Raw genomic sequence first — 23,363 nt, 5'->3', positions numbered from 1 at the left:
TAAGTTGTTAACAGGCACGAGAGGAATCACTGATAATGATGATGACCCTCAAGGTACTACAGTACAATTCACGTGGTGTGAATAAGGGACTTGGCATCGAACACCGCGTAAAATCTTTCGGTCGAAGGCCATTGATGTAAACCTGTCGCCGGAAGTGAGAAACTTGCCATTGAGGCATGCAAGCTTCAAAGTACTAAAATGGTTGTTCCTAAGTCGAATTCTTGGATAATGAGCTGATGTCGACAAGAAGCAACCCACCGTAGGAGGGCCTTAATGAATCCCACATCTACGACACGAAATGGAGTAAATTATTTTAGAGGTGAAAACAATCTGCTGATACAGGGTTCAGGGTGGCGGTCATGAAAGAATGAAGCGTGAATGTATTGCAGCGGATGAGACATAGGTGAATTCTCTAAGCGACTTATCTTGAACATACCGGCAACACTGACATGGATTGGTAGCGTTAAGCCCAAATATGGATGGTGTGATGGACCAATGGTGATATGACCAGTGAACGGAACAACCCAACCTGAGTGAAAGTGTCATGTTCAAGAGCGACTTGCTACCAATAAAGTTTCTTCAAGTTTTCTTCCCAGTTTTTCCCCAGTCATTGCTGACCAGTACCTCTTTATTTTTGTTGAGCTTGAGGAGGATAACATATGCTTGTTCTATAATTTTCCCTTCGGGCAAACCCGTCGCTATATTTTAACGAGCCTAGCGACAGTGAAACTCGTTTTTGTATGTATGGACAAGTTTGTCGCTATTCGGTTTTAACGAGTTTAACAGCAAAGATAACTTGGTCCTTTTCAATTTTAGAGAGTCTAAAAGGGACGTAAAGGAAACTCCAATAATCCTTTTTCGTCATATAATCCCTTAAGTCCGAAAAAGTATAAAATAATACAAAAGGGATGAATTTTCGGTAATTTTAACGAGCCGAACAAGATAAGCGCTTGATCTTTTTGTGTAATAATCCCTCAGGTCCAAAAAGATTAAAATCTAGAGGAGGGATAGCACTTCGGTTCGCTTTAATGAGCTGGAGAGGCCAATTTCTCGGAAATATTTTCATATTTTACGAGTCAGGTGAAAAGAGCTTAAAGGAGACTCGTTTTTTAGGAACGAGTGATAATTTCAGGTAGCAGCTGGTTCCAGGTAAGGTTTGGAATTTTCCAATCACGACAGTGTCACAAGGATGGCTAACAGGATCACTTTTCGTAGCTGTTCCTCAAAAAGGGGCAAACAATCAAATAGAGGTGAATGATCGGCTAAAACAGAGTGGAGGTGATGATGAGAACACGACCAGGGCTCAAAAGCTGATGATAATGCATTCACAATGGTTATTTACCGGAAATTGGTTCATTTTTTAATGAGCTTAAACTCTGGGGGAACGTTTGCTCATTGCTTATGTTTAATTTTTAACGAGCTTGAACTCCACATAAAAATTGCTCATGCCAGTCGTATAATAAGGATATCTCATCTAAGATGCCATTTTTTATGGAGCTTGCACCTTTCAAAGCTTTGCCCCGGATCCTTTCTTTATGCAAGTTAGGAACGACCAATCCTACGAGTTTAAAGGGTTGAGAAACTACAAACTATGGAAATAAATGGTCGCTCTTCACTTGCATGCAAAAAAAGTTTGCATGCCCCCAGGTATAACAAAAATTTTCCAGGTTACCATATGAAAGCTCCCCATCTGTGTTGCAGACAAAATGCTTCCTTGGTGATGTCTATCGAAATAGACAAAGGTGAGTGGCATACCCAAGGTTTTCCTGCCGAAACATACCAGGGCGCTTGCCCCTGGGTTTTAGTCATGTCCTCCTAAATCACTCGCGCTCTTCAGGTGGACAGACTGGAGATTGATGAGACATTCCTTGCGTGAAAAGACCATTTAGGGATGGCATTTGACTATTTTCTATGTGTGAGCCGGGGAATGAAAGCTGGTCTATGAGCCTAACCACTCGGCCTTCATGCGGAAAACACATTACTCTAAAGAGTGAGGAGACAATGGCTCTCATGCAATAAATATAGTCATGCACAAGGAGTAGATTATAATCTAGAGGTCCTCGAACTACCAATACGTTCATGTAAACGGTTTTAATTCTCAACGTTATGGGCACATTGGGAAGGATCCCTAATGGTCAACTGGTTCCTTTGTCGAAGCCTGTCAAATTTCTCATCTCAGGCAGAAGCGATGGCGAACCAAGCGCTTCCCAAGCAATTGAGGAAAGGATACTCACAAAAGCCCCTTCATCTATGATGGTACCGACCATGATCATTTTGTAAGCTTGTACAATGATTCAGAATGGTACATTGGCCGGTACCCGAGGTCTACCTAGTAGATTCCAATCGAAAGAAACGACTAGGTTGCTTGGAGGTGGGACCGAATAGATCGTTGGATATGACTCTAACGAACTTCCTTCCTGCGGTAAAGGAACGGGTATATTTCCCCCATGTTCATTGAAGTCTGTGTTTACAAAAAGAATTTGGATGGTGTCATTCTCATTCTCTTCGGTGATTGTGTCATCTGAAGATAGACCTTCTGAAGACAAGACCAGGTTGACTGCCGCCTCAACCTTTTGACTTTCGTCTGATATGGATTCAGCGGGTTTATCTTCAATGACAAATGCTTCGACCGACCACAACGACGTGTCGGTCAGATTTTCAACTAGCGATGGACTCGGCAAGAGTTTCTTGTATCCAGGAGGAAACCATAGCGGTGAAGCCGGACAGTTATCCAAAACTCTTTTAGCTTTGTCTAGGAAGGGGCAACGGTGGACGGCGTGATCGCCTTCACATAATTTACAAGGAAATTTACATTTCATTTTTTTTCCAAATGCTTCGTTCTCACTAGTTGATGGTGTACTTTCAACATGGTCTTTGGAGGTTGATGACACCGGGTTGTGCAAACGAGGAGACCAGTCCCTTAAGATCTGAGGGATGCAAGGACAATCTCAATGATAGTGGTCTCCTTTGCAAATGACACATGGAGATTTAGGCTTGGATGGTGTAGTGTGTGGATTTTCACTAGATGATGCCTGGTTACCCCTTTTTGCCTTTGGCTCCTTCTTCTTCTTCTCTTTCTTCTCCTTCCCCTTCTTCTCCTTCTTAGTTACTTGATTTTTTGCCTTACCAGCTTTATCAAGCGAAGAGGAAGGAGGAGAGGGAGAATCGGATGAAGTAGAAGGTTTGGGGGTAACTTTAGTATCATCCAGTTGCTGACTTGATTGCTCAGGAATCACGGTGTTCTGAACGACGGAGGTCTAGAAGAGCCATATTGGCAAGCCAATCGTCAATCTTGGAAGTGACAATGTGGCCATATGAGGTGCACCAACATCTCCCCAAGAGGAGAAAGGACTAGGATTTCCCCCAAGGGGAAATCCTTGGTTGGTGGACTCCATTTTCCTCAACCTAAGACCAACGCGGGAATGGTGATATTATTCTTATTAAAATAAGTTTTAGACGCTTTGACACAACTTGTTTTTTCAATTTTTAAGAGTCGAGAAAAAACAAAATATGACTCTAGTCGCCTTCGATTTTTAATGAGCCTGAAGTGACAAGTGCTCAAATGGACCTTTTCCTTGAAGGAGTCTGAAAAGGAACGAAAGAGACTACTCTGGATATCTAGATAGATGGATTACCAAACCAATCGCAAAACTGCAGAATAATTTTTACGGTACGGCAATCAATCTTCCCGAATGCTGTGTTCAGTGCATTGCAATTGATAGGGCGGCAGACACGGCTTCCTATGGATAAAGGATATAGCCTATTGTGGTCTCCCAATATATACTCGACGGTATGTGGGAGCACAAGTTCGTACTGGCATTTGTCATCTCAAAGAGGAGAAATCACCCAACCAACAATGAAAGCGATAGTTACCAGGCTTTACGACGCCAGAATACGTCTCTAGCCTAGACTTCTAGATGTTGTGCGTTAGGTTCCAAAGCTTTTTTAGGTTCATTAAATTTATTTTACAGTTGATCTTTCTTAAGAAATTTTCCTTTCAAGTTCACTGCGTGATGTAGATTTACAATTTCTAAAATGCAATCTAAGATGATAAACAATCGTTTAATCTTCCTTTTGCAATGAAAATCCTAGCTACTAAAGAAAGAGAGATTATATTCTTTCAACATAGAGCATAGAGCATACACTAGATGCACTGTCCTAAATCAAATCAACACGCAGTCTAAATGCAAATGCACATGCATGTATTTGTTTTCAGCTTTCTTAATGTGTGAATGACAAGAAGAATGCTAAGTACAAATCTGAATTATCTTTTCAAAGCGATAGTACTAAAAAATTTCTCTTCAAAAACGAAAGGAAGATAATGACGACACTTTACTATTTTGAATTGAAAACTGTTTTCGACACTTGAAAAACTACTAATTCAAATCAAATACAAGAGTAACTGTATAATCGACCATCAAGAACAATAGAATTCGTTTCTTTGACTGAAAATGACACTTGCGACACTTTCAAATGAAAAGACGACAGTTCGACTATGCTACTACTTTGTAAAATGGAACTGAAAAATGGCAGAAAATACATAAAAACATTCACAGTTCTTTTCACAATGGAGGTGGAATGATGGAAAGGAAGGGGGTTTCGATAGTGGTATACTGATCACAGACAGCAAAACTCCTGAATAGAGCTGAAGAGAGTGAACACAGAAACCAAAATATGAGAGCAGAAGAGGTCTTTCCTGATCAGCACACCTATAACACAGGGAAAGTGCGATGCAGCACACCTACTGCACACGGGAAGTGCACTGCATCCAGATTCCCAAGAGTAAAAGGTGCAATGGTCCAAGGACGAGTCTTCAACTGGGTTCCGGGTCACAGTTTGCAACTTAGTTCAAGGATTTAGGCCGGGCAAGTTATGTACAGTAAATAGAAATCACAAGGGCTGATCTAATGAGGTTACTAGAGCCACCACTAGGGCAATTAGAAAGTTTGCAAATCGATTGTTCAGTTTATAAACAAAACCCAGAGATAGACTGAAGCAACATTGATCTACTTTTCACTTGCATAGCAAATGCAATTCGAAGGCTGGCTGGCTTGACTTCAGGCTCCGTCTGTAAGTTTATAAAACAAACAAATATAGACAAACAAACAATCTATTCGCTCCCCAACGGAGTCGCCATTTTGTTATCGGGAAATCTAGTGTCCACTCGGAGCTGCTAGTCCCACTAAGACTGGTAGCTATCTTAGAAACAAACAAACTAAAACTACTTCCATTTTCTTTTATGAGAAGTAGATAAGAGTGGAACGAAGGACACCAACCTCAGTCTTGCGCTTGGTTCCTTGCTCGATTCCTCTCCCTTCTGACAAATCCTTGCTGCTTCTCCTTCGTCTACCCAGCTTCAAAGAGCACCTGTGGAATCAAAGCAGCATAATACTATCGAAGAACAGAGATCTACAATCATAAAAAAATATAGGACCAGATGTATATTGACCACACAAATGCATATATCTTCAAACATATAAGAATGTGGAGGAAAACTTGAATAGCTTTATTAATATCAAGAATAGCAAAGAGGATTACAACCAATTGTTCTGACCCAGCATCATCCTCCAGCATGAAAGCCCTTCTTTCACCTCATGAAAAGCTTAGATCACCCAACACTATGATATTCCAACAAGAAACCAACAACACTTCCTTTCAAGATACAAAATTACAGCCTCTGGATCTCTGGGATGAGGGATCCATATATAGATGATTGCAGGGGGGTGAGTCAGCTTTTTGGATTTTGATTAGTGTCCTCCCTCTGATAGTTCTTGATTCCACTTAGAGATTGATGATCTCTTACTCATCCCTGGGTGAATTCAGAGAGGCAAGTGTCACAGGAGAAGTTTCTAGAAGATTCCATGATCATCCACCTCGCAAACTGTCTCTGCCATTTTGTCCACTCTCGCCCATCGCACCCTACAGAAGGGCTTTTCAGTATGCATTGCACCCTTTTCACTAAGCAAGTGGGATGCATTGCACCCTTAGCACTAAGCAACCTATATGGTCCAGTTTTGACCAGTTCTGAGCAGTTTCCTGTGAGAACTTCTGGAAGATGATGTAATCGGCTGACCTTGTTCCTTTAGGGTATGAAACAACACTTTTAAGGACTTAGGAGCCCTTGGTTTATGGGCATGTTTGATTGAGGTTGCAGTGCCCAAAAATGTCTATAACAAATACCTCTATGCCTAGCAAAAGGAGATCTACCTCTCAGATGTAGGGAGATTTTAAAAAGATTAGGCCCCCTGATTTTGATGGTGAATCTAAAGGAGAATAATAGGCATGGATCCTCAATATGTCCAAATATTTTAAAGTATACAATTATCCAAGTAACTTGAAGGTAAGATTGGAAACTTACCAGTTCACTGGTAAGGCATCCTTATGGTGGAAAGAGAATAAAGTTGTCAATAGAATTAGAAGTAAGAACTTAACTTGGAAATTATTCAAGAAATAATTCAAGAAAAAGTATTTGATTGAGTGGTATATCGATGAAGAGGGTAGGGAGTTTCATGCACTGATATTAGGATAGTCTACCATGGATGATTTTGTTAATAAATTTATGATTTTATTAAGATATGTACCTTATCAGAAAGAGGGGAAGGAAAAAACACAGAGATTTATCAGCTACCCACCTTTTTCATATAGAGAAAGGATTGAATTTGACAACCCAAAAACCATGGATGAGACCACTAGAAAAGAAAATTTATGTTTTAATTAAAACAAACAAAAAAGAGAAAGTTCTAAGAGATGGGTGGTGAAGAAACCTAATAGATTCAATATTAAGAGAAAGGGATTTAAGAAACTTTCCTTTCCTAAGAGTATGCAAGTAAGAAACTATAACAAAATTGTTAACCAACAAAAGGTTTGGGTGTGTGTATGAGAATCATTACAAGTGGTATAAGAGCATAGGTTTCAATTTTGGGCCTATTATAGGTCCTAAACTGAAAAATAATTTATGTGTGATATAAACAGTTGGGAATATGATTGAAAAATTAAATGGACAAACCTTTGTAGGATCACCCAAAGGAGGTGAGGAGCACAACATTGATTATGGAATGATGGGTGGAGGAAATAACAGTACAAAATAACGTGAATCTGAAACATTGCAAGTTGTTCACAGTTTCAAGATGGTTATTAACCACCAAAAGACTGGTAGATGGATTTGGATAAAAATATTTGGGCTACTTGTTTTTGTCTCATTCTGATATCAGAAGAGATTGAAGAGAAACAAAGTAGAAAATAGAAAGCATTTCTAGACCTAGAATGCTCGGGGGATCATTGGCTATGTGCAGTGTCAAGGTTGGGAGGAGCCAAGTACTTGACTATTAATTTTCTAGCTTGATATTCAAATCGGTATTTCTACCTCAAGATTTGTTTTTTTATTTATTATTGTATGACAATTTTGTATTTATTTTATAATTCTTAAGTTCTTTTATGAATTACTGAAAGAAAAATGAGATGAGTAGAATTGCGTAGATTAAATGAAATCACTTCCTTTTTATTGATGTGAGAAAAATAATGAGAATATATATATATATATATATGATATTTTATCAACAAAAGAAAATAGTGTTGTTAAGAATTTATAAGATATAAATAATCACGAGTTGTGGATACAATCACTAAGAAAGGAGAATAAAATCATTAGTTTCCATTTATGTTTAGAAGTTGCCAATTTATATATATAATTTAGAAAAGCATATAGAAATATAGAAATATTCATATGAATATATGTATAGAGATATATGTAGTGAATTTATTTGCTAAACCGTGAATGTTAGTTGACTGTAAAAATACATCGAATGCTTTCACGACAAGGTTAGATATAATATGCATGCATGGATATAATATGTATGAATAGATTTGAAAATATAAGAGGAATAGATTAATTTCTCTAATGGAAATAAGATTTGCATAAAATCTATACATAAATAAAAACATGGAATATTTCTCTATAATTTAGAGTTTAGAACCAACATTTGGGAACAACCATTTATATAAATGCAAACAATCCGAGGGAAAGTAAAGAAAATTTAAGTATTGAGGTTATACAGAATTTTAGGCATAAACAGCCATTTAAAATTTTATAAATAAAATTATTAGAATTTAATATTTATAGAGTAGTCACCCTAGAAATGTAAACACTGTAATTGTACAAACAAAATCAGCCGTGAACAGTTTCTTCCAAATTAGGAAGAGATACCTAAGTTAATAGAGAAAAACAATTGTCTATTGCATGTACGCCAGGAGGACTGAGGAAATCCTCGACCTAGTAAGGAAGGCAGTTGGATATTTAGTAACAAAGCTTAGGTGTCCAATCACTAGAAGCATCAAAGTGAAAAGATCACTCTGTTTAGATGCAGAGTCATTACCTGAAATATACATAAACAATGTAACAAATTAATATTTTAAATAGTATACAAATATGGAATAAATTAATTAAAGTATGAGGATGAATGAAAGAAAGAGTTTTGAACTATCATCTTGATATAATAAGCGGGTTCCGTTTTAGCCACCTACATATGATAGGCAGAAGTTAAATTCCTGATATTATAGAAAGGAACTAAAGTAGCATTTGCACCACATGTTGCAAAAGAAACGCCGTAAGGCATAAATGTAAATGGTCATTGAAAATAAGAATCAATAAATAAAATTGCATGGTCATTGAAAATAAGAATCAATAAAGAAAATTGCATGCAAAAGTGGACGATAAAGCATAGATTGGACACTTGCATCTATATTCCATGAGTTAAATGTGATATTCATTTGCAATTATGCTTTCTATACATGGCTGCAACATTCGCAGAAGACCAAATTATTCATGCCAACCATGTGATTCCATTGTGGGTGGGAGAAGGGCTGCTGGCACGAAAAGATCGCCATTAACTTAGCTACAACCCATTCACAGTGGGAGGTGTTTATCTCAACCTTTTGGCAGATCATTGTTTGATTGAACCCATTGTGAGAAGCATTAGCGGGTGCAGTCTTCTTCAAGATACACAACTTCCTGCACGATTTGGGAATCCGTGTTGCCGAGGCCAAAGAAACTTTCTTTTGCCATGTGGGTCAGGATTTGAGCACGTTGAATGAAAATGAATGTTCCGGATGCAGTCAGATTTTGTTCAGTAATAACGAACTGTGTTTAGTCCCTGAGTCAACGAAAGTTCCGACACTATGTTCATTGTTAATAGATGGTAACAAATGTTTAACAAAAAATCCAAAAAGAGTTATTGGGAGAATGGTCTCTCTTAAGGTTCTAGATTTGAGTGGGACGTTAGTGCAGTCATTACCAGAGAGTGTGGGGTGTTTGAAATAGCTAAGATGCCTCTTTTTATCAAGTATGCCCATCAACTTTCTACCTGCATCTCTTACAAATCTTGGAAACCTGGAGATCCTTGATCTAAGCCGCTCTAGAATCACGGAATTACCGTCTGGCCTTCATAATTTGAAATATTTAAGGCATCTAGCCATGGATAAATGTGGTCATTTGCAGTATCTACCTTGCAGCATCTCAAGGCTCACCTCTTTACAGGGTTTGACAATATATGGATGCACCAATATATGGGAAAAAGGTGAGCCCAAGAAATGGAAAAAAGTGTTGACAATATATGGATGCACCAATCTATGGGAAAAAGGTGAGCCCAAGAAATGGAAAAAAGTGGCCAGCATTAGCGTGTCTGGCCAACTTAAAGCAACTCACCAAGCTCCATTTAACAAACAATGGGGGCGTTATTAGGGAAGGCACATTAGGGAATATGATTGAAATGAACACCCTCGTGTTAGAGCTCACAAAGGTGAGATCTCTGCCGAGTGACATGAATAATATGTCAAAGCTAAGAAAACTGTATATGAGAAAACTGTACATGGAGTGTCCTGACTTGGTTAGAATGGAAAATAGTTTTTGTGCTTTTCAGACTATGACTAGTCTTATATTATACAAGTGTAATATGTTGGAAGAACTTTCACATCTGCATAAGCTCAACAATCTACGACGATTGGAAATAATTGAATGCTCTAGATTAAAGAGGTTTCCTCGGGAATTCGGTGACAAGAAGGCATTTTCTTTATTGAAGATATTTTCAATTGTTGGGTTACATGAATTAGAAGAGTTGCCAATCGTAAAGGAAGGAGCAATGCCAGTACTTGAAACGTTTATCATAGTAGAATGCTCAGCATTGAAGGTATTTCCAAAGAGTTATTTCAATTTGGAAACACTTCAAATAATAAAAATCTATGGTTGCAGTTCCCTGATAATGGAAGATTTAAGAGAACTTAGGGAATCCAATAAAATGATAGAGGTGGAGACTATGTCTATAGAAGACACCAGAGACTCAAGAAATAGGTACTCTCAATTGATGACGGAAATGAAAAGTTGGCTCTATGGAGAAATTTGGAGCAATAATGATGTGTTCCTTTTCTTAAGAAGTCTTTATACACTTCTGTATATGGTGACTTCTAGGAAGGGTAGTCCATTAAAGTTGACTAATATAGACCAATCAATACTCAAAATACATAATAGTCATAAGAAAAACATATATTCCTCTATTATGTATATTTATTTACTATGTGGTTTTGAGTGTCGTTGTTGGAAAATATAATCATTAAATTAAAAGATATATTCATCTATTATGTATATTTATTTACTATGCGGTTTTTTGAAAGACTCTCATGTCATTTTGTTACAATTGCGTTGTACACTTTAAAATCAACCTATCAATCCAGTACATAGTTGGTGTATATATTATTTGTTAGTATGTGAAAGATATATATGTCTTAGCATTACAATCCAATTTGTACTAGTTTACTTTTAAGATGTAAGTTGTGATGGCTAAAAATGTTTAAGCTGATATGTAGCGAATAGTAGTTTGAGAACTTTGAATCCAACAAAATTCGCTGCATTCAACAAAATTTACAAGCAGAATTTCATGTCATTTTGTTACAATTGCCCTGTACACTTTAGAATCAACTCCTTTGCTAGGAGCAATGGAAAATACAACACGTAAATAGCGCCATGTGAATCCTAATCTTGGGATTGCCAGGTCTAGAAGAAAAATTTTGCTCTGTGAGCAGAAGAGGAGTGCTTCCAAATTGGATGTCTAGTCACTCAATTTCAAAAACCTTTTTTGGGGCAAGTGGCATAGAGATAATCCTTCAGGGAAACGTTTTTTTAGGTATACATCCAAGATTTTATTTGGATAACTTTTCATTGCAGGGTTGATGCATCTTCATTTGAAGATGGGGATGGATTGACAACAATGTGCCTTTCAGGATGTGAAAGGTCTGTACGACCTGAATGCTGCACAAACTTTGCAGGTGACAAGAATGTGCCATGGCACACACAAACTCTACTAACCTCATCTCTGCTATAATTGTACAAGAATCCACTGATTGTTTTCCCATTTGGGCCTAGTCCAGTAGTTGAAACACACGGCATTTTGGGCAATGAGGATTGAGTTGGAGGCCTTTTATCTTCAGAAATATTTGGATTACCTGTTTTTTGTGTTGTAGCATTTGAAGTAGATACTTGTTGGGAGGACTTGGTGAAAGACGAGGATTCTGTGAGTTGTCTTTCATGTGTGGTTGTTGTCATTGAAGTTGGCAGTGCAGATTGAGCTGTAACAGAAGGTGCCTTTTCAAGAGCAACATCAGTGGATTTAGGAGGCTCTAGTTGACTAGAAGCACTCAATTCTGACGAAGCCACAGTTTGTTCCTGGCCATAGATAATCTCATACCTGGATATAATTCACATTGCAATAGAGGCTTGTATTGCCATAGAGACTTAGAAAGAAATCGAATTAAACCTTTCAAAGGAGTTTAGTCAAGTCACAAAAGGAGAACAGAGGCCTTCCTTCTTCAATTTCGATCACGGATATTTCCATAGAGATGCACATTTCATGACAGCTTCGGCTTTCATCTAGAGTTATTACTCCTTAGAATGTTCGAGTGAGTATTAAAGAGATATAATGCATGAATCGCTATCGGACTCGACTTAAGATAAAAAGATATAATGCCACATGGAGCTAGGACCTTACCACAGAGAAATTCAGATCATAGAACTAGGATCATGGTCCTTCTTTCACAGCTTCTTTATTCACATAGATCCTCATCTTCGCATCATTCCTTATAGATTATGGCCTTAACCTTCGTGTTATTCCACAGCGCACACATAGAATTTTGATACCTTGCAACTCAAGAATATGATCCTTAGAATTTTGCACCAATCTACAGGAGTTGTGTGCCTCAGGAATCCCATAAATTAGATGCTATAGAAGGCTTGCAGTAAAGGAGACACTGAGTTCGCACAGATCTTATATAAAAGAGTCACAGAACTTGCTCGCACACTTTGTCAAGATGGATCACAGAGTCTGGATCCATATTGGATCATCGATACAGGGTATTAACATTTGTAATATAGCCTTGGATTCAATGCAGACTATAGAGAGAGCTCCGTAGAGACAACAATTCTCAGAACGTCGCATATCTTAGAGCTAGATAGGCCACCGAATAGGTCACGGATTCAAGTGCCTTTAGGGAATCGGAGACAATTCACTTAAATCCCAGACCACCCTTATCTTTCGTTAACTTCAAATTGTTCTTAGATCTTCAACCCTGCTCTAAACCATGTTCACTGTTTTTAGATCTTCAACTCTGCTCTGAAACCATGTTGATTCTCCAGGGTACATTAATTTTTTCTACTTCCAATGATCAGTTAGCATTGCTTCCAACGATCATTAGCACTAATTCCATATTAGTTCCATATAGAATTCAGTTAACATTAGTTCCATATAGCATTCTGAAATAAATCTTTATTTCTACATTGTGTATGTTAGTGGATTTCTTGCATTGAGTTTTATGTTTTGAATAAGCAATTACAAGTAGTTGCACGATTAAAATTAAGATCTATGTGGGTGAGTCCAATAAGCCATAAACTAATGAATTACACATCTCGCAATTTAAGATACATGTTAGATGTTTCCATTGTTTCTATCGAAAAATCCCTGTGTGAAAACTTAGAAAGACAACAATATTCTCAGCCACTTAGTTCAAGTGGCCAACATGGCAAAGGTCAACAAGTTTTGTGTATTTTTATTACTCGATCAAATCAAGCCCAACGAGACAAGGGAGGAAGTTCCAACACAGGTCTTAATATTTCAAAGATATGATAATAATAAAGGTATTATCATGATAATTGGTGATGGAGTTAATGTGAGTTTTGAGAAAACAGAGAAATCCAAATCCTTCTTGTTGTGACTGGGTAAACTTAGAAGTTCACTAATAGCTACCTGTGAGGTGTACTATCAGATTCCTCTGGCATACAACAAAATATATATATATATAATCATTATAATTTGGGAATGGGAAATAATTCAAGTTCCCAAAAGAATTATGCCTTAGTCTTAACCACTTCCAAGATTCTATCATGGCTTCCCCTTAACCATTTTCAAGATTCTATCAACACCATATCACCGGATTACTAAGAATGGTCAAACGTTAAATTCATTTCTTAAACATTTAAATATTTCTTAAAATCCATACCCACAGGTTACAAGATCTGTTACTGCATCTATTCAACGATGTACAAGAGCAATCTCACAAATAACCAAAAACAAAGAAAAATACATGCTGTTGCATCTATTCAACCGTGTATAAGAGCAATCTTACAGATAGATCTTCAACCCTGCTCTGAACCATGTTCACTGTTCTTAGATCTTCAACTCTGCTCTGAAACCATGTTGATTTTCTAGGGTACATTAAATTTTTCTACTTCCAATGATCAGTTAGCATTGCTTCCAACGATCATTAGCACTAGTTCCATATTAGTTCCATATAGAATTCAGTTAACATTAGTTCCATATAGCATTCTAAAATAAATCTTTATTTCTACATTGTGTATGTTAGTGGATTTCTTGCATTGAGTTTTATGTTTTGAATAAGCAATTACAAGTAGTTGCACGATTAAAATTAAGATCTATGTGGGTGAGTCCAATAAGCCATAAACTAATGAATTACACATCTCGCAATTTAAGATACATGTTAGATGTTTCCATTGTTTCTATCAAAAAAATCCCTGTGTGAAAACTTAGAAAGACAAAAATATTCTCAGCCACTTAGTTCAAGTGGCCAAAATGGCAAATGCCAACCAGTTTTGTGTATTTTTATTACTCGATCAAATCAAGCCCAACGAGCCAAGGGAGGAAGTTCCAACACAGGTCTTAATATTTCAAAGATATGATAATAATAAAGATATTATCATGATAATTGGTGATGGAGTTAATGTGAGTTTTGAGAAAACAGAGAAATCCAAATCCTTCTTGACTGGGTAAACCTAGAAGTTCACTAATAGCTACCTGTAAGGTGAACTATCAGATTCCTCTGGCATACAACAAAATATATATATATATATAATCATTATAATTTGGGAATGGGAAATAATTTAAGTTCTCGAAAGAATTATGCCTTAGTCTTAACCACTTTCAAGATTCTATCATGGCTTCCCCTTAACCATTTTCCAGATTCTATCAACACCGTATCACTGGATTACTAAGAATGGTCAAATGTTAAATTCATTTCTTAAACCTTTAAATATTTCTGAAAATCCATACCCACATGTTACAAGATCTGTTGCTGCATCTATTCAACGATGTACAAGAGCAATTTCACAAATAACCAAAAACAAAGAAAAATACATGCTGCGGCATCTATTCAACCGTGTACAGGAGCAATCTTACAGATAACCAGAAACAAAGAAAAAGAGAGCACAGAGATAAACAGATTTGGTTGATGAAAGGAGAGCATTCCACTCCTTGCATACACTGCAAATTCTACAAACACATTCCACTGGAAGCCACACCAGTATTTTGTAGTTTAAACCATCAGGCAACTTGGTCAATTCAGGGACCTCCGCAGAAAAGCAAACAATTAGTCATTTTGGATTGGGCATTTTGCAGAACTAGCCATGGCATACTGTTGGGGGCCGCTGACGAAAGGAGAGCATTCCACTCCTTGCATACGCTGCGAAATCTACAAATATATTCCACTGGAAGACACACCAGTATTTTGTAGTTTAAATCTTCAGGCAACTCGGTCAATTCAGGGACCTCCTCGTGCTCGCTCATTATAATTATAATTAACACTGAGAGAAAAGAATAAGATGCAGCTCAATGGATTGTAAAAGAATTTCATGTCATTTTGTTACAATTTCCCTGTACACTTTAGAATCAACTCCTTTGCCAGGAGCAATGGAAAATCCAACACGTAAATATCGCCATGTGAATCCTAATCTTGGGATTGCCAGGTCTAGAAGCAAAATTCTGCTCTGTGAGCAGAAGAGGAGTGCTTCCAAATTGGATGTCTAGTCACTCAATTTCAAAAACCTTTTCTGGGGCAAGTGACATAGAGATAATCCTTCAGGGAAACGTTTTTTTTAGGTATACATCCAAGATTTTATTTGGATAACTTTTCATTGCAGGGTTGATGCATCTTCATTTGAAGATGGGGATGGATTGACAACAATGTGCCTTTCAGGATGTGAAAGGTCTGTACGACCTGAATGCTGCACAAACTTTGCAGGTGACAAGAATGTGCCATGGCACACACAAACTATACTAACCTCATCTCTGCTATAATTGTACAAGAATCCATTGATTGTTTTCCCATTTGGGCCTAGTCCAGTAGTTGAAACACAGGGCATTTTGGGCAATGAGGATTGAGTTGGAGGCCTTTTATCTTCAGAAATATTTGGATTACCTGTTTTTTCTGTTGTAGCATTTGAAGCAGATACTTGTTGGGAGGACTTGGTGAAAGACGAGGATTCTGTGAGTTGTCTTTCATGTGTGGTTGTTGTCATTGAAGTTGGCAGTGCAGATTGAGCTGTAACAAAGGGTGCCTTTTCAAGAGCAACATCAGTGGATTTAGGAGGCTCTAGTTGACTAGAAGCACTCAATTCTGATGAAGCCACAGTTCGTTCCTGGCCATAGATAATCTCATAACTGGATATAATTCGCATTGCAATAGAGGCTTGTATTGCCATAGAGACTTGAAAAGAAATCGAATTAAACCTTTCAAAGGAGTTTAGTCAAGTCACAAAAGGAGAACAGAGGCCTTCCTTCTTCAATTTGGATCATGGATATTTCCATAGAGATTCACATTTCATGACAGCTTCGGCTTTCATCTAGAGTTATTACTCCTTAGAATGTTCGAGTGAGTATTAAAGAGATATAATGCATGAATCACTATCGGACTCGACTTAAGATAAAAAGATATAATGCCACATGGAGCTAGGACCTTACCACAGAGAAATTCAGATCACAGAACTAAGATCATGGTCCTTCTTTCACAGCTTCTTTATTCACATAGATCCTCAGCTTCGCATCATTCCTTATAGATTATGGCCTTAACCTTCGTGTTATTCCACAGCGCACACATAGAATTTTGATACCTTGCAACTCAGGAATATGATCCTTAGAATTTTGCACCAATCTACAGGAGTTGTGTGCCTCAGGAATCGCATAAATTAGATGCTATAGAAGGCTTGCAGTAAAGGAGACACTGAGTTCACACGGATCTTATATAAAAGAGTCACAGAACTTGCTCGCACACTTTGTCAAGATGGATCACAGAGTCTGGATCCATATTGGATCATCGATACAGGGTATTAACATTTGTACAAATATTGATATAACAGCACAAGGCTACGCATGCAGGGAAGAAAGACATGAAGAGTCTCTGCGAAGAGTCTCATCGCCATCAGAAGAGTCTCATCGCCAGCAGGCAGTCTCTGCGAAGAGTCTCATCGCCAGCAGGCAGTCTCTGCGAAGAGTCTCATCGCTAGCAAAAGAGTCTCATCGCCAGCAGGCCAGGCCTGGCCTTTCATGGCCCATTACCATGGAAAAAAACCATTTTTCTATGAAAAAAACAGATTAAACAAACGGCAGAAAACACTCCAATCATCTAACACACATAATCAATGGCTCAGGATCGCACACGTCACATTTTAGGGATGTCTTTCTCAGAGGGAACACCTTACGGCGTAAATATTAATAAGACTATATCCTTTATGAATTCTAAACAAAGGAGAAGAGATTTTATTACTCTTCCATTCAAACTTGATTCCTTTCTTCTAATATTACATTTCCTAGATAATGAATTTCTTTCTGGTAAAATGAACACTTGTTGAATTTGTTTGAATGGAGTCAAAGTGTTAAGAAAATTTGAATGGTAATTAAAAATATAGGAACCTTAAAATCAATAGGATTTTCCTAATGTAGCACTATTTAGTAAAAATGCAAAATAGGTTCAGTACGAATTAAACAAATTCAACTTTTATATTAATATAAAGGGGTTCTTTATCTTATTAATTTGATATTAATATAATATATGTACATTTAATTACAAAAAGTATCAAGCCAAGGGATATCACATACATTTCGAGGAATTTTCTAATTAAATCATGATCTCTCATGTATTGAATCTACTCCCCAATACAATTAGAATGGAATTCAAAATTGGGATCTATGGTTATTTTTGGAAGGAAGATTCCTAGAGGTCTATGGCTAGTTGAATCCTACCTCAATGATCCTTTTTATTGATCCGAGCCTAGAGTTTTTGCAAACGCGTTAAGGAAAGGATAAAATTATTGATTATGGTGATGGTTCCTTGCAAGAAAATTTCTATAGGAGGGATATTTGATCCCTCCTACAATGCCAAACATGGCGGAAGGAATTGTAGAGACAATGTGAGTGGTGGGGAAGTGGGCAACAAGGTAAGGTTAAATAAAAAAGTTAAAATTTCAAAGTTATAAAAAAAATGATATTTTAAGAAAATTAATTTGTGCCATTAATTTTGTGATCGGGGGTAATGAGTTAAGAATAATCTTCCCATTACTATTGTTTTTTTTATTCTTTTATAAAGAGTTATTAACACAAAGATGGCTCAATGAGTCATTCAATTTGTTGCATCTTCTAAATGCATCTTGCTTAATAGTTGAATAGTGCACATAGCATTTTAATCTTGAAATTGTATCATCTTACTCAGTGACCTTTTTCTTTTGAAATTTTGGAAGGGAGTCCAAAGGATGGCTCATCATATTCATGAATTGCATTTTTAGTAGACAATTTGGGGTAAAACTATTATGTCTTGTTACACACCTTGTTTTGATTTTTGAAGATAACCACATACAGTAGCAAAAAAGGTACGCAGGCACAAATTCAAAAAATATACTAGAGAAATATGTGTTATGTGGAGTAGAGTCTATTGATAGTAGTAAGGAGAGTCAATGTTAAAGCGAAACTAGAGAAAAAAAAATAAGAAGGATTCCAAATGAATAAGGAACAAGGTGGTGAAAGGATGAGGAAACCTAGTCAACATCGAAGTGGAGAACAAGTGTGTCCTTCAATTTGGAACTAGAAGAAGGTTAGCAACCCTATATAGCTTAAACGTATATTTCTCTACTTAATCATAACATTATATAAGGTAAAGTCTTAGGCCTTCCACAAGGGGAGCATGGGGGTTGGTTGTTTTGTTGGCCATATATTGGTTATGTTTTGCATATTATGTGGAATATCTATTGGGTTATTTTTCATTGTTGAATGTTATTATTACCATGAGATCACAACTATTGTAAAGGGTTGTGGGTCGATATTGGTTATATATTATATAATGCATTATATGTGGTGTGGTCCTAATTTACTAAGAAGAGATGTATTGTTCATGTTGAATATTAATGGCATAAGGCCCTTGTTTAAATTTTCTATTTTCTTTATTTTATAGGGTGATGATGTGTTCAATTGTTGTTCCATATTTGTTTTGATGAATGAATATAATTTTCTTGAAACCATGTTGAAGTCTTAGGAAAGAAGGTGTTAATGGTTATTTGTGTTTCTTGGTTATGGAATATGTTAATATGGGTTGCAATCTAATGGGTGACTTATTGCATACTAATTAATGTTGAAGTATGAATAATGGGTTGGGTACCAATTATGATAGCCATATTATGTGAGTGTGCTAGTTATGATAGCCATATTATATGAGTGTTCCAGCTACGATATACAAACTATATGAGCCCTATAACCCTTTGTTATCAACACAATGCTTCGAGTGGGGCGTTTCTCTTCATGGGGATTGAAAATGCCATCACTTTGACTACAACAAACCCCCTTTATTAAACACCATTATATATGTTGTTCTAAAGTTGAGCTAAACAACTATTATGTTGATGGAACCCTTCAAATTGCGTACAACATTCTAGTACTATGGTTGATAAGCTAACATATAACTACATGAATTATGGGTTTTCCATCCCGATGGATGCATGAGAAACATGATAATTATGAAATTTTGTGTAGAATTCCTAGTGGCACTATTTGAATGGTTGAAGAGATTAGGAGAAAACACATGATCAACATGGAATAGGAGGAGATATATTTAGTGGAATTTCTAAAATCTGGTTGAACTATAGATATTTGATCACAATGTTGCTAGGGAAATCATTTTTTTAGGTTAAGACCACAATAAAAGGCTGCATTATTGAATTCATAATGGAGTTGAACCAATGTCACTCAAGAGAGAGTAGTTCAAGAGGTTAGCTTATGGAAGGCTAGTGAATGAGATCATGATTTTTGTAAAAATATTCTTGGTGAAGGAGAATTATTTACCCTTCAACTCACCAACCATGGCAATGCAAGCCTTTGTGCATGGGGTTGACCTAGAATGGAGATAAATAAATGTGAATAACTAAAGGTAGACAACACCATTGATCTATAATGAGTCATTATATATTTTTTCATATATTTTGGTACTTTATAGGTGGGAAAATTTGATTTATTAGCTTGTAGGCTGATCTTAGGGGTAAGTCCCACTTATGTCATTTAGGTTCTAAAATTTTTGAGTGTGACAACCCTTTTTACCACCCCTCTTGTAAATGTCACTATGAATTGTAATTCATGTAAATAATGTGGAAATCCAAATAATGACTAGGTTGGAGGAGTGGACATAGATGCATAGGTTTGAGGAGGAAGATTTTTTCATGCTGAGTGTAAACCCAATCAACTTCATTTATTTTACCACCTATCTCCCTAACGAATTTATGGCCCTATTGGTGCAAGAAATGAAGTTGTGTATGGGACGCTTGAGTGAAGAATGAGTTCATACCATCCTTTTTCTTGTGGGATGTGTTGAGGAAGTCAACACGCAGGAGAGGGAAAATATAAGGAACATAAAGAAAAGACGGGGGGGGTAGAGAGAACAGGGAGAAAAAGGTGAAACGAGGTGTGTGCAGGAAAAAACCAGTGAAGAATATGCACAGGAACAAGAGCACGTTTAAGCAAAAACATTACAAATATTATTTCTGGTGTGATTGGTAAATAGTTCTTGGTGATTTCTAGTGCATGATCAGTGATTTGTAATGGTTCAATGATGGGCTAGTGATGTATGAGTGAAGAATTTGACTCACTAGTGCTAGTTGTCTTACCTGGAATCTCTAAGTGGTTTCCTGGGGCTGGTGAACTACCTTGAATTGGCTTAAGGGAAATTAAACCAGTAGGGTGCTTATTGGAATATTCTACACCATGCAGAAGGTGGAGACACTACGATGCTTACTGTTGGAGGAAGTCGCAAGCCACCTAGACAATGTTCTCTCAATTCTTATAGTGATTACCTTGAAAATCTAGTTGGTAACTACCTCAGAGTGAGATCTTACTTCGGGAATTGAGAAGACCTTCATTGTGCCTAAGGGTGATTCCCCATGATCTATTTTGAGAGATAGTAGAGCCACTATGGTGCTTACTGTTGGAGGTAGTTGAGAAACTCCTAGGAAATGCACTCTCTCTCATCTAGTTGACTTGTATTAATGTGAATTCCCTTGAGCACTTAAATAAAACTCTAAATTTGGCTCGGGGGTGGTAAACTATAATAAAGGTTGTATAGTTAGCCTATGGGTGGAGAGTGGAAGTCCCTCCCTCAGTTTCGAGTCATGACAATATATGTATCAACATTGTTATTGGAGGAATGTGTTATCCGTGTTTATCTATGATGAGATGCTTATTTGAATGTTTTCAGGGTTATGAGGGCTCGGAGGTCTCTTTATTTCTTGATATGTTTATAAAGAGTAGAGCTATTTTCATTGTCGTGAATGATTGATTGATACACTTAGATAGACTGTTGTAGTGTGTGAAATTCCATTGTCTAATAAGCTATGGATATCATGGATCTCTGACTATTTAAGGTTGTTGTTTGTCTATTTTGGAAAAGGATTGAAAATGATGTGATGCATGATATATTAGTGGATATGATAGTGTTGTTTTAGATCCATTATGTGGTTTAACATGATGTTGTTGTATTTGAGTTATAGAATAGTGTTAGCTATGATTTAGCTTGTTTTAGTGCCTAATAGTAGGCACGTTGGTAGGCCCATTGTTTGTATTATGGATGAATACAATGAGTAGAATGCTCAATGAGTGAATAAGAGTATTGATCCTATGAAATTGGTGATATGAGCAACACCAAGCTTTAAGGAGAGCTTTGGCTAAGTCCCTTATGGTTCATAGTTTTTATAAGTATGTGTTGCAGAAGTCAGATTTTGTATTAGGGGTCGGATGGGTTATTGGTAGGTTAATATATTTGGGATGGATATGTTCTTACCTCTTTTTTGTTTAGCACATTTAGATATACAAAATGGGAATATATACTTGATTTTGGTGGATGTATTCAGGAGTTCAGGCATTCAACTAGTCAACAAGGATGCAATTTCAAAAACACCCATATTTAGACTGGGACGGATATTCCTTAGAAAATATGGATTAAGACATCAATATATGGGGTTGGATATATAGGAGTGGTTATCGAATCAATGCAAGATTCCCTTGGGAGCGGAAGTGTACCAAGATGGGCCCCACTTTGGTGAACATTTGTGCAAGGATTGATGTTAAGTCATTTGGAAAAGTAATTAATCCAGGTGGATATTTGTGGCCACCCGCCTATTGCACTTAGACCCCCACCATTATTTCTTTCAATTTTTCAGTTTTCTTAACTATAGCACAGTTTACTATTTTTGGCAGTTTTTCGGGCCCTGAACTTCCGGAGCCGTTTTGAGGCCCTAAACAATGTTTTTTAGGAAATGTGGGGAAAACATGGTTCATAGACCCATATTGGCCCCTTGAAAGTTGTATTCCTCGAATAGATATTCCTAACGAGGTATTGTGTGTGTCAAATAGAGATCATATTCCAAAGTTACAACCCTGGGAAGTTGATGTACCAATTTACTCAAACAGGGCCCATAGTTTTGGCGCTTCATCTCTTAGGGTTAGGGTTTTGGATGTTTAGGGTTTTCCATTGTTTCTCAATAATAAATAGGCCTTCGAGCCTCATTGTAACAGACTTCAAAGGCATGTAGCCACCACATCTCTTCTCAGAGATAAGTTACCATCGCCTGAGCTAGTCTTATTTCCATTCTGTTTGTAAGCATATTTCAGTTCTTGATACAAATGAAGTGAAGTTTTATTTCTGTTGCATCTCTATGTTTATGGTTATATCTCTAATTTTTTTCGTTCCTGTTTAAATTTGGATCAATGGTATCAGAGTGGTATGTTATTTCTCGATCCTACTTTGCATGTCCCTAATGAGGTCAAGGTATAAGGAGTTAGGGCTCGATCTGGTTGAACCTTTGCAAGATCAGCCTCGCAAACCCCGATAGCCACCCATGGGGGAAGAAAATAAAGATGAGGGAGGAGGTGATCCTATCAAAATATTGCTCAAGGAGGCCCTTGAGAAACAAAGGAATGCAATGATGGATACCTTTACCCAGATCCTTCAACGGTTGCCCACCGACGACGCATCCACACCTAGCAGCCACTCTGGAGGCGCCACTCCTTTTAAGGTACAAGTAAACTTTGAAATTCCCATATTTGAGGGCCAAATAAATGCAGACGCCATTAAATATATTAGAAGGATATTTTTATGTCCATTATTTTTCCAGCCAGAAAAGATTACTTTTTCTCTTCTCAAAGCCGCCCCCCACGTCAAGGACTAGTGGGAAACCTACTGTTAGCAGAAGGATGAAAGTACACCCTCTTTTTTTTTAGTCGCTCCCACTTGGAATTCATTCTGAGATGCCATAAAGGAGCATTACTACCCTATCGAGAGCTATGAGGATAAATACATAAAGTGGACCACGTTGTGGTAGGGATGGGACCAAGACATGCCAGAGTTTACCAATGTTTTTCATACGCTTTGCACGAAGTTGGGTATCAAGGATTTTGAGAAACATTTGGTACTCAATTACTGCAGCTACCTACAAACATACCTATAGGATGAGATGGAGTTCCTAGACATCTCCTCACTTGGCATGGCGTACTGATATGTTGTCAAGA

Source organism: Pinus tabuliformis, chromosome 9, assembly GCF_031772625.1.
Source record: "Pinus tabuliformis cultivar Carrire ecotype Pingquan chromosome 9, CPIR1, whole genome shotgun sequence".
Classification (NCBI taxonomy): domain Eukaryota; kingdom Viridiplantae; phylum Streptophyta; class Pinopsida; order Pinales; family Pinaceae; genus Pinus; species Pinus tabuliformis.
The sequence above is the reverse complement of the archived record's forward strand: the minus strand, read 5'-3'. Positions refer to the sequence as shown.